This window comes from Diorhabda sublineata, chromosome 2 (assembly GCF_026230105.1).
Source record: "Diorhabda sublineata isolate icDioSubl1.1 chromosome 2, icDioSubl1.1, whole genome shotgun sequence".
Classification (NCBI taxonomy): domain Eukaryota; kingdom Metazoa; phylum Arthropoda; class Insecta; order Coleoptera; family Chrysomelidae; genus Diorhabda; species Diorhabda sublineata.
Window position 1 is genome coordinate 15,183,295 of NC_079475.1, and position 16,937 is coordinate 15,200,231.

General features: G+C 33.7%; 1 protein-coding gene across 2 annotated transcripts in view; it reads left to right on the forward strand.

The window, feature by feature from the left end:
• The window catches only part of LOC130452813 (pleckstrin homology domain-containing family G member 5), a 363,306-nt gene that overhangs the window by 9,105 nt on the left and 337,264 nt on the right, over positions 1-16,937 (forward strand). The window lies entirely within an intron of this gene.

Consider the following 16,937-nt stretch of genomic DNA (forward strand, 5'->3'; position numbering starts at 1 on the left):
AATGTGTATTTTTATATCCAAAGTAGTGTACGACAGTATACAACAGAATATAAAAATATCCATATAGTTATGGGTGGTAATAATGGAAATTAGCATGGGACCCATAATTTTCTTTGGAAAATATCACCCATAACTAAGCATGCGCTGTTCAAACTGCTTCGTTTCTATCCCCACTCATCTTATAACAAAGTTAGGTGTATCAAACCCGCTACTAGACATATTTAGGATGAACAGCACAATATTTACAGGCAAGTAAAAAATATGTTGTGAAGATGCCTGTGGATATTGATCTTTAACTTCTGTATGTTGTAGTGTCCGGAAAAGAAGTTCGTAGTTAACTCCACGGACTTGCACTTCTCCAAAGAGTCCCGATAAATTGAAGTTCTGAACGTCTGCAGGCGAGTTCAGTGTTCATGAGCCACGTCTACCCGTCGAGTAGGTCTTGGAAAAATTGCTCTAGGCGGGATTATGCTGGACAACTCGAAAGAGCATTTGCCGTAATAGTGACGGTCAAAAAGATTCAGATCGGCTAACTTTCTTCTATGCTTTAAGCTGTCCAAGTTTTTGGTCAACTCTGAGTTCCCTATAAGTCGTATTACTCCCTTCTGTATTCAGTCGAGCATCTTCAGGGTATGCTTGGAAACCGAGCTCTAGATGTGCGTGCAGTATTCCAAAGATGGACGAATTTGGGCTTTGTAGAGTATTATAAGCTGTTACGGAGTATAAAGCTTTTTGGTCATAAAGAGGGCTCCAAGTTTTTATGAGTTTCTTTGGCTGAAACAGCTACGTGACTATGCCAGGTCATATTGCTTCCAACCTCAATTCCCAACAAGTGTATTTGCGGTGATGGTGATGTTTTAGGTCCAGATAGGACTAAATCCTGAGCTGCAGTGCCAGCCTTCTTTGTAAAGGTAGCAGCCTGGGTTTTTGCTGCATTGAACTCAATCAGATTGCTTCCACCACATTTAAGAATGTTTTGTTGGCAAAGCCATGGATCAAGTAATGCAGTTTTGTCAAGTAGATCGTTGACGTACAGGATAAAGAGCGTAGGTGAGAAGATGCATCCCTGAGAAACTCCGGCGTTGACCTCAAACTATTCTTAAGTGTGTACATCTATAGCGAACTGGGTGGATTGGTCTAAACGTACGATCTTGATTTATTTAGAAGTTGGTTATGATAAACTCTGTCAAAAGCTTTCGATATATCTAGTGCGATTCAATTCCCCGTATTTCTCTATAGCTCTATAGCATTGGTGACATAGGTCAGTATGGGTCTTTTGAAGAAAATATCTATATCCGTCAAATAAATAAACGTAATTTGCTCTAATTGTAACAATTAAAAAATACATTTAAATTATTGATTGAACATTTTTAAACAGTCAACAATTATTTTAAAAAACGTTGGGCTGTTTTACGAAGCACTGTTCTCTATTCTTATATACAATTTCTTCAATAGATAAAATGTATGGGCACATTCCAGATAAATATAGATTCGCCTTGTATATCGATCGGCTCGTAGATAGCGCAGCTCGCATGACACGAATACAATTTTGTTTTATAGTTAAACTTTCTGTTCTACGTTTACTACCTCATTTATGACGGTTTCTAGAATCCTACTATAAACCAGGTATTGCCTATAGGGCGCAGATTTTCGATCCTTTTTTATCAAGCCGATTAAGAATGGAAAACTTTATTTTTATATTGTGTAGAAACACGCAACAAAGTCTTACGCCTCGGATAAAACTGATGAGGCACGAATAGTTGTGGCAGAACAGAGAAACGAATTTAGATTTGTTTGAGAAAGATATTCATATAGAAAACTGAAAAAAGGTACATTGGATAATAGACTAAAAAAATATATATCAATATTACAACTTGTCTAGTTTCACTGTACAAACGAGGAGACCGCGATAATATGAACTGAACGGCGGTAGTGCTTGAAAAATAACAGTTTGAGGAAGCCATGTTATTTAGTATTTGTTGGACCACCATCAATAGTGAACGTCGTTATGTTACGAACAATACTTTTATTTGAAAAGCCTTAGCTCAACCAATATAAAAGCTGAACTGTATTCTTCTCTGGGTAAAACTGCTCCTTCGTAACCAACAGTAAAATATTGGGTAGCAGAGTTTAAACGAGGTCATGCAAACCAAATGAGGTGACGACTCCAGAAATCCACAAAGCGGTGCTCGATGATCGTTAACTGAAAGTGCGCGAGCTAGTAGTCATAGTAGCATATATGTAATGACAGTTTCTATAAGTGGAAGCTGTTCCGACTAAGAAAGACAGAATGTCAACGATTTCTCTATCCTCCGTGGTTCCAACTCGGTTCTGCGCATTCCCTAGCATACGCAGTATAGATAAAGTTATATCGAACAAGAAAAAATATTGTGGGCTGTAAAAATTTGTACATGAATAAGCTGTGCACAAGATGGGTGCCGCGTTTGCTCACAAGGAACAAAAACTGCGTTGTGAAGATATTTCCATCGAGTATGGGGCAATTTTTGCGCCGTTTCATAATAATGGATGAAACGTGGGTCTATCGCTTCACACACGGAACAAAAGAACAATCAAAACAATGGACTGAAAAGGGAAATAACCGACTCTAAAGGTGATAAGGGAGTTTGGAAACAGTAACGAAATATTCATCTTTAAATTTCAATTTAGTATGTAAACAAATATCTAATAATCAAATAGACATTCCTTAATTGAAAGTAAACTCTCAAAATTTCTTTGCACTTATTTCGAGTAGATCGGCGATACGATTGAATCTCGTTATTGGAAATCTCAGTTTACTACAAACTTTCAAATTGAAAAATTCTTGTATTTCCATTTCCGTTTCCATATTCTAATAGTTTTCTTCAATCATTATTTTTCCAACACATTTTCATTAAATTATTTATGATTTATATCAATTAGTTCAAAATTAGAAATATGGAAAACTATTTCCAGCATCATTTTTAATTGTACCATTATTTGTTTATGGAGCGGGGTAATCTGAAAGCAATAATAAAACGTTGACACTATGTTGAATTGCATCTTTATTCCTAAGCAAATAAGTATTTAGACATTCAGTCCTTTTCCAAACATTTGTGGTCCAAAATTATAAAGAGATTAGTTGCGTATATTTTGGGTGGGTTGAAGAATTTTTATGAAGAGTAAGGTTCATTGGAATTGGCACGGATATAGGAGTTCCTTTGCATGACTGAGGTTGAGGTGATAGATTAGTGATCGCGCTGCCTTAGACTAAAAAAACAAACAGACAACCTAACGTGGCTGGAGAAAAAGAAATGAAAAGGTCCAGCATAAAAAACAAACGGTACTTTCCGGTTTAGAAATGTATTTTTCATTTTTTTGTGTTCATTTGTGGTTTTTTTTGTATTTCTAATTTTTTTTTATTTTGACAGTAATAGAAGGCGGGTGGATACAGCTGCGTCTGCATTATTCCCGAAAGTTGTTTCTCGGTGGCGATTTATATCACTTTCTTCTTTCATCATTTCCATTGGTTGGGGTGTTGTTGTGTTAAATACGGTTCATGGTGTATTTTAGGCATCTTCTACATGCGTATCACTTTTATTTTTAGGTTATTAGACATATTCACTGTCGGTCTACATAAGTACGAATAAAACAGTAATTGTAAATGAAAATAAACACAACGATGGTGAGCGCAGCTTGATTCAACGCTTAGAATCGACGCGACAATATTGAAACTCTTGATCTATGAAAAGCAAGTTACTTGGTTGAATTTAAATATACCAAAAACGCAATTTAGTATTTTGTGGTTACGTTGCATCTTTTACACCGAACGTTAAATTCATGGTTGATACTATTTATCTCATAAAAATTCCAAGTTCAGAATATTTTTCCTTTCTGCTCTGCTCTGCTTCTATTAATTTACATACCAGCATACATAAAGCGAAACGATTGACTTTATCAAATTTTAACCTATTCTAGTTATTTAAATGTGTAAAATAAATTGAGATCTACGTTTTTATAAACATCTACATAAGATATTTTGAGTGGTTGTGTTGATAATAGTGATCTATCAATAGATAGTCTATAAAATATTTTGTTTATAACGTTTTCGCCTATTATAAGTAATAATAAGTTTTCACGTCTTTAAAAAATTGGATCGGAGAGTATAAAAATTTTATATAACTGGATAATTTAATTTATTTATTGCCAGCATGATAATTAAATGAATCACAACAATTACAAGAGGTAAAAGCAATGTCATTAGCTTTTGTCCTTGTATGCTAGACAGTATTATTTTCCTGCTAATTAATTTGACTTGGAAGTTTAAAATGATATAAATACTGCGCCAATTGAAATAATGCGAGAATGCTTCCTGACCTAGAGATAGGGAACTAATTTGTATATGAAACAGAATGTTCCATTTCCCATTTCTATCATTAATATTATTTATAGTCTATTTCAGAAAGGTATAGAGTAATAAAATGGGGAATACAGTCCAGTTCGGCTCAATTTCGGTGTCGACCATAGGTGTATGTCTTGAAATATTAATTATAACGTCAAGAGGAGATGACAGTTAATTTCTGTATAATATTCAATAAGAAATAAGTGTACCTAATACTATGTACATAATGCCAAATTTTTATTTTGTTAAAATAAAACTCTTTCCTTTTTACGAGTATCCTACCGGCGCGCCTTTGGTACAGTAGTTTCATTGTTTGTGAATGGATAACAATAGGCTAAACCCATATATTGACCCCAACCCAACTTCATAAAAAAAATTTTACAATGAAATCAATGTCAAACTATGAAAGTGGCTTAAATATTCGTTGGGTCACTTTGTGGTCCCTTTGCATAACTAATGAGGTTTTATTTCTCTATACCTTTCTGAAATAAACTATAAAATAGATTTTACAGATTTCATAACTATTTCCTGAGAAATAAATCTTATACGAGTGCCGTTCAAATATTATCTAGAAAAAGGCTCTGACACAAAAATTTTCATTCTTTCTATGTAATTCCCTCAGTAGTTATACATTTTTGTCACCGGTATTCAAGAATTCCTTGTGCAGCTCGGGCAGTTTTTTGACCCACGAGATTTTTTTCAGTAAATCACACGTGTAGTAGTCACAGGGTGATAAGTCAAAATTGTATGTTTTAGTATCTCCTACCCCAGTTCAAATACTGTATCGAGCGTGAGACGCGTGTGGTAGTCGCAGGGAGATCAATCCGGACTGTAGGGAGGATGTTTTAGAATCTCCTATACCAATTCTGATATTGTATCAAGCATGAGTCGCGCGGTATGAGGGCGCGCCTTATTTTTGAGAAGAGTCGCACTTTTTGCTGGAATGCTCTTAAGTTTCGAGCAATAAGTCGATTTCACAGGTGTTTTGAGAAGATTACAGTAGTATGCAGTTTCTATGGGAAGTTTTGTGCACAGTAATTCAACGTATAGTGTCGGTACTAGAAGACAGTACACATAATTGTTGCTTTAGCTTTTACTGCCGCCCCTTCCCTATTCTTCCCTCATTATTTAGACGACACTCTAATGGAGGTGTAATAGTGTATCCATGTTTCGTTTGTAATGAAGATACGCGTTTAAAAACCGCCTTTGGTGCCTCGTATTACTTCAACTAGCGCACGAATTTTTACTCGAAGTTTAACAGTTTGGGAAGCCGTTTCTTTGAGGTATTGAAGGTGTTCGTGGATGATAGACTTAATACTACCAATATTAATGCCGAGTTCAGTAAAAATTTTTCAAACATTCATCCTACGGTCCATCAAACTCAAGTTGTTCTACGCAACGATTGTTGTCTGGTGTGATGCTGGTTCGTGTTCGACGGTTTTACGTTAAATGCAGCACAACTATTCAGGCACTCGCTACCAAATTGGTTTCGTAAATACCGGCAATATCGGAGAATTTCCGTGTTTTTTATTTAATGTCGATAATTCGAATAATTGATGACAATGACGATAAAATAAAAAAATATAAACTGTGAATATAATATAAGTACAGAAATGTAAAGAAAAATGGGAATTGGAACGACGGATTTCTTATAATTAGCAGAAATTCAGCTATCCAGTAAAGTTGTCATGGATATTAACCTACAAAATGATAAAGGTAAAATTATCAAAAATAATAGATATAGTGTCAGAAAATTCATTATAAAAGGAGATACATGAAATATGCTACTGTTATGCACATTTACCTACCCTCCAAGTATTTTTTCACACAATAGAATCATTTTTTTATAATTTCAACTTTACATTACATTACATTCTAATGAAGTATTTATGACAACTTTTCAGTTCAGTTCAGATTTTTCAGTTAATTATTATCAGGAACCAATAATTAATTTATGAACAACTTCACTTCATAGATATCTACCTGAATGTTCACTCGTACTTCTTTGATTCCATCATCTTCCATACGTATATTAACATCATTATTAAAAGGTAGTTATACATAGATTTTCAGATTTTTATTTTTCGGTAAGTTTTTTAATGGGGTCAATTATAATGTTCACTGATATTTTTTAATAATTTCGATTTACATTGAAACCGAAATAGCCCATAACAATGTTTTCATACTATTTTAATTCAATAAAAAGATTCAACTTGTGCAAAATATTCTAACCAACATTGAAAACCTTGTATTTCGAAAAATTTTAATCACGACGTAGAGTTTGGATGTTTTTAATAGGTACTTATTTCTATTGCAAGTTGTGATATGGCCCTAGACCACATCTGTCTTATCTAGTCTCAGCTCTATCTCTACATTAAAATTGTATTTATCGTTAATCTATACCTTGGGTTGACGGTTTTTACTCAATCAATACCCGACAAAGAATCAAAGCAGCTAAACTTCGACTTCGACTTCTGATATCAAGATAAGAATATTGGCAGTTTGAGATTTAGAAAATATTTTCCTTCATTCAGTCAAGCAAATAGATTTGAAACTTGTCGGTACTTTACAGAATTACCTAGCGATAATACAGGGCCGTACATTAAAGAAATGCAATTTTTTTCGCGCTAAGTTAATAGAATTAGCGTAAGATCCAATTCCTGTTCGGTCTTAACGTATTATTGAATTTCTAAAATAATTCAATATCACAAATTTTGTTTTTGCGTTCTCTGCAATACAAAAAATTCATCGAATTTTGTTTTTTTTTTATTTTTCCTCTATTGCTGCAGTTCTGGGAAAAGGAAACTGAATTTTTTTTCTGGTATAAGCTATTCGGCGGAATATATACGGAACCATGTAGAATTATGTTTTCAGCCGAATAAGGGTTTATATAACATATTTTCTAAAATTGGTTGTTTTGCATATAAGGGTCTACGTATGTCTATAAAGTAAGGACTCCAGAATCACAGAAAAATAATTCTCATCACACTGCTGTGATGTTTTGACCTTATAAAAAAGTTCTCCGAACTTTTCAAGCAAAGTGCTACTTTATAAGAACTCGTTTTAAAATGGGAAGGCGAAATTTATGTTTTATGATGAGGGTGTGAGAATGACGACTGTGTCGGGTAGGATTTGATCTAAAATGAAGTACTTTGATAATTCAGAATAGAATGCTATTTTTTACAGGGAAATTTGGGTTGCAGGGTTTGAAACACGAAGACTTCGGCATTTATGTACCGGGTGTGATATATAGTGCTGCCAGAGTGTCGTCGATTGTCATTAGTCTCACTCGAAAAACTGATGGCCTAGACGAATAATTATTTCATCGTTTTTTGAGAGCACTCATCAAGTCACGTATGACTTGCTTCGGGAACTACTAGTTCCAAGGTTCATTTCTGGTGTGCTGCATAGTGTTGCTAGACTTCCCTCGACTCCAATAAAAATTCGTGTAGCAAGTAGGGAATAAACACCAGACATTTTGACTCGTCCTGTACTATGACCGGGAATCGGTAAAATGACTAGTTTGTTTCTGTCAGTGTGTCAGAAAATTTTTCTTAGGCTTTTGATGGTTTTATTTATAATATTTTAATTGACAAATTGTAGCACTACGGTTTCATGGGAACAACTCAAAAGTCAGCTTGTAAGGATTGATACAACGATGTCTTCTTGCAAGCCAATAGAATATGGAGTACCTCAAGGTTCATTGACATCGATATCGCCTATCTTTGAATCCGTTTGCCTAATTCGTAAGCACTCTTCTTCAATTTTGGAAAAATTCTTGCACGGCTATCCACTTTGGAACGCGAAGCGCGCCCTCTACCTACTTACTACACGTTCAGAATTAGTAAAGGGCTCAATATTTTACAATGCAAAAAAATGCACAATCACTTGCCAATTGAAATCAAATCGATATCATCTTTTCCCGTATTTCGAATAATTTGAGGACATATTCACTGGAAAGTGCCTTCTATTCGACGACCTCTATTCTAATAATAATATTAAATTCTGGCCATATACTAATTATTGCCTATTACTATTACCTTTTTATTTACTGTTGTTTTCTTCTGTATATTATTTATTGCGTATATTTTATTTTATTTGCATCTTTATTTATCTATTTTATTGTTTGTTTCTTAGTTTCTACAAGCTATTGTCTAGAAGTTGTAACAATTTTTTGACAAAAAACATTTCTGTCATTCTCTCAGAACTTCTTGGTTCCTACCACTTTGCAAAATGTAATATGGAAAATCGTTATATGTCGATGTTGTAATGCAAAGAGAAGCCGCTTGGCGCTTGATCATAAACTTTTCGAAATATAGATATTAAAAGCTATGTTATTTTATAAAGGAAATTCGGAGCCACCTATACTAGTTCTCACTTTAGTGACAATGAAAGAATCCTACTAAAATATGCACCTCCGTTTAGATAAAATATACTACATCCTCTACAATTGTCTTGTGCTGTAAAAGTTACCTCAATTTTAGTGGGACCTCAAAAAAGATGTACTAAACATTCCTGTTTTCTTTGTTTGTGCATCAATCGTTCTTTAGAAATTTCCAACATGACACTTATAAATTCAATAATCTTGCTCATGTTTTTCTTCGCAAATAAAGATGTTTGTTCTTTTTAACATTCTTTTCGATTATTTTCACCCGAGGAATATTTTCAATTTCCGTATCTCTAATGAAATTTCTCCAATAGTATTTTTTCCATCATCTTTATAATGGTTTTCGAGGATAAATGGCGATATTCAAGGACTATATAATCTCTTGTTTGGAGCCGAATTCAGTACAGTTATCAAATAAAGTTACTAAATAAAGGACTAATATAGGATTAGGATTATCGGATAATACCAGCTAGGAAACGAAATCTAAATCGGCCTCCTTTTCATTGATTCTGTTTTCAGTACATTGGAAGTTATTGTAAACAGTTTTGTTACCAGAATCTGATTCAGCCGAATACTACCTTTCGATACGTGTGGTGGAAAATCTGTAAAAAGAACTTAGTGATGATGTTAAATTGAAGTCGTAAATCTATGATATATTCATCAGAATAGAAAATCTAGCGTAAACAAATCAGTTAGTTAAATAGGAACGTTTGGCATTTTGGTAATGAATTTCTGTTGCTGTTTCCGAACTTTTTCTCACACATTAAGTAAGAGGGAACTTTCACGCCTTTAACATACAAACCTTTATAAATTTTTCACATTGGCATATGTGAATCAATTGACATGGGAATTTTTTTTTCTAAATTCACACTTAACCCATGATTTATCCAACTTTTTACGAAAAACCACATTTTATTTGTAGAAAATGCGCTATCACTCGCGTTTTGTCCGTCTGTCGCTCTGTAGCAGTCTCCACAGGAAGCATGCAGCGAGCTCGAAATGAAAGAAATCATGGGTATTATTAGGGAAAAATTAGTTTTTTTAAAGGCAGGTAGCAATTTGACGTTTTGACTTGTTGCGGTCTCAAAAGTACCTGGCCTAACCTAAAGATGGCGGTAGTTGCTCGAAAAATACCAGAAAGTATCCAATCTATACAGCATATGTTTCAATCTGAAGAGGATTATACTCTGGGCAAGACTGCTCCTTTGTTATCAACAGTAAAATATTTGGTAGCAGAGTTTAAACGAGGCCGTACGACCTGCCAAGACCAGAATCGCAGTAGTTGACTCGCAGACATAGTAGCCATTTCAAAAAGTGCGGTACATCGCATATTAACTGAAAATTTGGATAATATAAGAAAACTGTGCGCAAGATGGGTTCCGCGTTTGCTCACAATGAAACAAAAAAAGTGTCGAACAGTGTCAAGAAGATGTTTCCATCGAGGTTTTGGCAACGTTTTAAAGAAATAAAGCCGAGTTTTTCGGCTGTTTTATAACCATAGATTAAAAGTGGGTCCATCACTACACGCTAGGAACAAAAAGCAATCAAAACAATGGACTGAAAAAGGAGAACCGGTATCAAATAAGGCAAAGACCGTTCCATCTGCAGACAACATCATGTTTTTTTAGATGTGCGTGGGATAATTTCATTGAATATCTTTGAAAAGGAAAATCTATCAACGGCGCAAACATAACGAATCGTTTGAGCGAAGAAATCAAGCAAAAACGGCCGCATTTGGCTAAAAGGAAACTGTTGTTTCACCAAGTCAATGCACCAGCAGCACACACATCTGTTATTGCAATGGCCAAAATTAGTGAATTAAAGTTTGAATTGTCACCTCGTGCACCCTGTTCTCCAAATTTAGCTCCCTCAGACTATTTTCTGTTCCCTGATTTGAAAAAATAGATTGGTGGTCAAGGATTTTCCAACAATGAAGGGTTGATGTCAGCAGTTATTGGTATCGAACTTATTGAACATCGCTGGGAAAGTGTAGAGAACTAAAACGTGATTACGTTGAAAAATAGACATATTTTTTCCAAAATGTTCTCGGTTGCAACCTTCTCATATTATTTAATTGTATTATTGAGTAAAGATTAATGGACTGTTACCTTGGCTTTGTTATATTCATTTATGTTTGAAGTAACAGAACGTAATTAAGTTCCAGCTTATTATCAAGTATTCTTAACACTTGTCATTATTATTTATTATTTTTTACATCAAAGTTATGTATCAATATTGTGCGAGAATTAAGTTGTAAACAGTATATTGAAAAATTAATTTGAGAGGGTTTTATGACATGTTTTAAAAATTGTCTGAAATAACCTCTATATTCAATAACAAATATGCAAATAGAAATACAAAATCAGTATTTTCCAAAGTTTGAAAAATTTGTGAAAATGTGTCTCATAGTTATTGTCGGTTTTCATATGTAAATATTTCTTAATTTAAGCATTTAGTAACTAGTTTAAACTAGTCTCTAATTCCATGAAGAGTACAATTGCTTCACTTTTTTCCAATAATTCTCTTTTCATTTATCGACCACGTAGTACGTTTTTGTAATATATATGAAATTTCTGTACTCTTAAGACACTATGAGAAATAAAAGTTCAAAGCAGCTGTGGTAACAAAGAAAATATGTAATATTGGAGAGTAATACTCAATTAATGAACGAACGGCATTCGGAACGCTTATTTTGATTATTTACTTAGTGATTTTCATACTATATGAGCTAGAAGATCTAGGAACAGCATGATTTTTCTCCCTGGTTAAAGGGTTTTACCAAATAATTGTTTGACTGAAGAATAATCGTTAGAATGAATTCACACACTACTCTAAATGAGTAATATATAATTATAAAAGAGGGAGAAAAAATATAAATTTCACTGAGCTACAAAAAAATTAGATCTCTTTACAATGTTATAAGTTATAAATTTTAAATAAGTATTGATAACAGATATGATTACAAAAAAGCTCCTTCGAGACATGGAAGATCAGTTTTCAAACTACCAAGCGTTAGATGTATAGGTTTACAAATAATTTTCAAATCTTTTCGCGGCCTAATGCACCCAGTTAAGGGTTGAGTTCATGAATTCTCGATAAACCTTATTTAGCAGCAAGTTATAGTTCATTTTGTCTATTTAGTTTTAGTCAAACCTCATCAATTCGTTATAATTATCAGTTGTTTGAAAAACGGAATTATTGATTCTTTATATGATGTATTATAGTCGATAAGTTCCATGAATAAGTTTGAATGTTGTAAAGATCACCACCAGCAATACTGATCTTGAAAACATTCTGGAATACCTAAGGTGGAAGCAATCTGATTGAGTTCAATACAGCAAAGATCCAGGCTGCTATCTCGGTCTGCGGGTCAGGATTTGGTCCTGTCTGGACATAAAATGGTGTAGTCACGTGGCTGATTTCGCCAAGGCAGCTCCATAAATACTTGGAGCCCTCTTTAAGACCAAAAATATATATACCCCGTAACAGTTTCTAATCCTCTACAGGCCCAGATTCGTTCATCTTTAGAATATTGCTCGCACATTTGGAGCTCGGACCCCAAGAATACCCCGAAGATGCTCGATTCAATACAGAAGAGAGCAATTTGACTTAAAAGCGAACCAAAATTGACCAGAAACTTGGACAGCTTTGAGCATAGAAAAAAGGTCTCAGACCTGACTCTATTTTACCGATAATATCACGGCAAATGCTCTTCCGAGCTGTCTAATATAATCCCGCCTAGAGCAGTTTTTGGAAAACCTCCTCGACAGGCAGACGTGGCTCATAAACACCAAGTTTCCCTGTAAGTCCTCATTAGTGCAATTATTTATGGAGAGTCATTTCTTTGGAGAAGTACAATCCTGTGGAAACAGCTACAAAGGCACTCCTTTCCCCAGCACTACAACCTACAGAAGCTCAAGTGTTAATGGGTTTTCCACCTCGTGCTTGCTTTTTACATAAAAAAAATCAACTATAACCATGACCTTTGTATGACAATTTAGTTCCAAAATCACTTAAAGCGATAAGCCAAAAGTTGCAGAACTTGACAAAACCTCTGCCACTGTGATTATAATGTTGGGCAAAAATCAGAATGATTAGTTTTAATACCCTTATAAAAAACCGTTTTACTTAATAGGTAAATATGTAGCTATATGTGTTAATAACAAATTATATTTTTCAAGACAAAAGAATTCGGAAAAGTGAGGAAAACTTTCGTAAACTTACTAGGTGGGTGCATAGATTGCTTAATGCTAATCTAAAGCTTGCTCGATATTCCAACGAGTGTTTGAATATCTTCAAAAAGTTATCCAAATTATTATACCCCATAATCAAAAACCATTTTTGTCGGACACAATATTTTTAAATTCTAAAGTTGCAATCTATGTGGAGTATTTGTAATTTGTATTATGTTGATTTGATGAATTTTTTTTTTATATCGAACTGAAGACAAAAAACAACATTTTGTTAAAAAAGAATATTTGCTGAGATGCATTACGATTTATTGCTTTATAAGCTCGTTACCCTATCGAAAAAAACAATGGGGATAAACTTGTTACTTAACAAATTTCCAAATTATTCCATTTCAATCTCAATATGTTATTGAGATACAACACCTATTTTTAAATTGTCTCTATAATTATATTGTTACTAAATTCAAATGCTCTTCATACGGATAAACTTGGCAGGGATAGTTTTTCATCATTTTATTTAAGTACATGATTTATAGATAACCTTGCAAATGTATGGATTCTCAAATACCCGATAAGTAGCTTTTGATCGATAAATCGTGATAATGAGAATGGGAAACGAGGGTCTCGGGAACAAGTGTTTTTAGATATTGTTTGTTTGCATTTTGTTATACAGGGGTAGTCATGAAGAACTTTACATACTTTTACCATATGTAGAGCCCCCCGGAGGAATATCACTATAAATTGTCAAATCTTCTTTATTAATTTACAGGGTGATTTACGAAATTGTCCATAAATTTTAATTGGCTATAGTATTTACATAGCTCAATACTATCTAGCATTTGACTACTCTTAGAAATTTCAGGACCGGCTTTGGAAAAATCAATTCAGGGATTGTATATTTTTTCTAAATCCAATAAGTGATTTTAAAACTACATAAATAACAAACGAAAACGATATACGTGACAATGTTGTCACACTTCTATTGAATTTTGAGAGATTAAATCTTAACAAAAAATAGAACAACTATAAAGAGGCTTTTATAATTTCAGTTTATATATAAAATACTTTCCAACCAAAAAAGAGGCTTTTCTGTTCATATGAAATACGTGTAACAAAGCAATTTGGATTTTTTAGTAACAAATGTACAAATGATACTATTATATCCCCCCTAAATAATATCTACTCCAGCCTAAATAGCCATCACTCCACTGCCACAACTTTTTGTGATTTTTCTCAGGCTCTCGCATAGTTTTAGTTATACTTCACCAATAGAAATCAGCTTATTAAGGTTGTTACCAAACATGCAGAAAATGCGTGCTGCATGCTTTTTAAATTCCGAGTAATTAATCAAACTCTTGAAATATTGTGTATAAAATGTAAGAGCGTTAATCTCATTAAATTTTTCTTTCAAAATAATGTCAGATTGAAGATCTATCAACTCAACATTTGCAAATGAGCTGGTGCCTGTAAAGCTTCAAAATTGAATGGATAGTTGAAAATTGGGAATACCATTTAATTCATTTTGTGAAAGTCTTCAATTTGTTGAATTCCGTAATCGGAGTTTGCAGAAGTGGTGAATTTTTCCACAGCTTCAACTTTGTTACAAATGCTTGAATATATGAATACATTCGAGTGACAATCAAATTTTTATCCTGTTTTCACCCTTTATATTCAGATCAGTCAGGTGTTTATTCATATCTACCAAAAAGGCACAATCGATCCACCAGTCATTGTCGTAATCAATTCGTTTGCTTTTTTCTAATATGAAAGCTTGAATAGGGTCACGTAATGCAAATTTTTTTTCTAAAACTACTCCTTGTCAAAGCCAACAAACTTCGGTAAAATAAAAGGCATAAGAAAACTTCTCGTCCAAATCTGCACTGTCGGTAATTTAGTCCTGTGCTCCTTATAAAATTTACAATTTTAATTATAGGTCTATTTTCAAATGTTTGGATGCCAATGATTCCTGATGAATTATACAGTGAAATCTCACAAAATTCCCTGATGTTTTCTGTTTTAATTTAGTTACAACGCCCGAATGTTTGCCAGCCATAGCAGGAGCGCCATTCGTAGTTGTGTTGCTAGTATATTCCAGTCGAGTTCGTACTCTGCTATCAAATGGTCAATTGCCGAATAAATATCATTTGCTGATTTAGTAACTGTCAATGGAACGCACTTTAATAGTTCTTCAGATATTGCTTCAGATAAGTTACTGTTAATGCCTCGTATAAAAACAGCAAGTTGAGCTGTATCAACAGTATCAGTGCTCTCGTTAACAGCCAGTGAAAAGTGAAAGTGAAAAATTCCTTAATTTTCTCCTTCAGTTGAAGAACCAAATATTGAGATAAATCATTAATTGTTGAAGTAACAGTGTTTCTTGAGAGCGAAATATTTTGAATTATTGAGAAAGAAGTGAAACAACGGCATCTTTCAACATACAGTTTTTAATAAAATCACCATAAGTAAAAGGTTTTGATGCTTTTGCGATTTCTAATGCAATATTAAAAGTTGATTTTAGGACATCTTCGATTTCTGTATTAGTTTTAGTAAACATCGATTGTTGAACTTCAAGTTTAGATTTTAAAGATGACAATTCTTATTTTTTGAGTGTTCGATTACAAATCAGTGGTTTACCTTTCCACTCTATGAAAAAATATGCAATTTACCATTTAGACTGAAAATCTCTGCACTCACTATCAACTTTACGTTTTAGTGACATTAAGCCAAACAATTATGGAACTCGACACAACAATTATGGATATCGCACGAGCACGACACAAACAATTTCACAATACCTTCATAATAACTACTTCCCAATATAATTAAAATCCTTGTTCAACCGATTACTCGACTCAACTGACTCACGTCGCGCCGATGCACTCGTTTTATATGGTTAAAGAAGGTTCTAGTATAGACTCGAAGCGCGTGGAAGATTCTGACGTTCTCGACAAAAATAACAGGATATTTCCGCTTGGTGCTAAGAGATGGCGTTACTGTCCTTCTCTCTCGTTTTTCTCGAAATTACTTATAAGCCGAGTATTTAAAACATCCGTAGAGGATTCGAAGGATGTCTAAAAGCTCTAAAAAACATTATTCTTCTTTCTGTGACACATTGCGATTACGGGCCTTATTGATACGGCCCAGAGGCCGGAAGCAGCCCGCGGGCCCTATCTTTGACATGACTAGCTTAAAGAAAACTGCTTAACCTAAACAAAATCAATTTGAAATTTTTTGTGATGCGACTTACAAGGTGTGTCCAATGAATTGTTTTACTGGAATATACGTTGATATTATGTGAAATAAAATAAGTACCTCTTAAAATGAAGAATTTAAAAATAAAGATAAGAAAATCTACAACTGCTTGGCTATCATAAGAAATGATCGCATGTATTACTCACGCAAGTGGAAAAGCAATAATTTAGATGTCTTTAAAGTCATATTAATGAAAATAATGCATACAGTTATTAAAACATTTATATTTTGCATGTAACAAAGGAAACAAATTATTTATTTATACATACAAGTATTTGATACATATTAAAAGTGTTCAAGACCGTGGAATTTGGTAATGAAAATCACATAAATTATTTATAACTATTTCGCAATATTTGACGATATATAGTTTTATCTTATCCGGAAATTGAATTTTTTGCAGTATCATCCTATTATCTCTAGTTTAAGATGCATTGAATTGTCAATGCGAGGGTTGTCTGCAAAGTTTTTGACCTGAGTTTATCAGCATATTTCAACATAACTTGGAAAATATATTTTCAGAATCTCACCAGAAAATGGTGTATTGAGGTGTTATTGAATATACTCTTTTGAAAAGCAATACGACCTCCCAAATTAAAGAGGAGTTAGACACTGTGTACGGACGCTGCACAATCATTTACGACTGTAAAATGTTGGGCAGCAGTATTAAAACTAATTTGTTTCTGTACGTTAATCAAAACGAACCCAACTTATAACGGAATTTTACTTT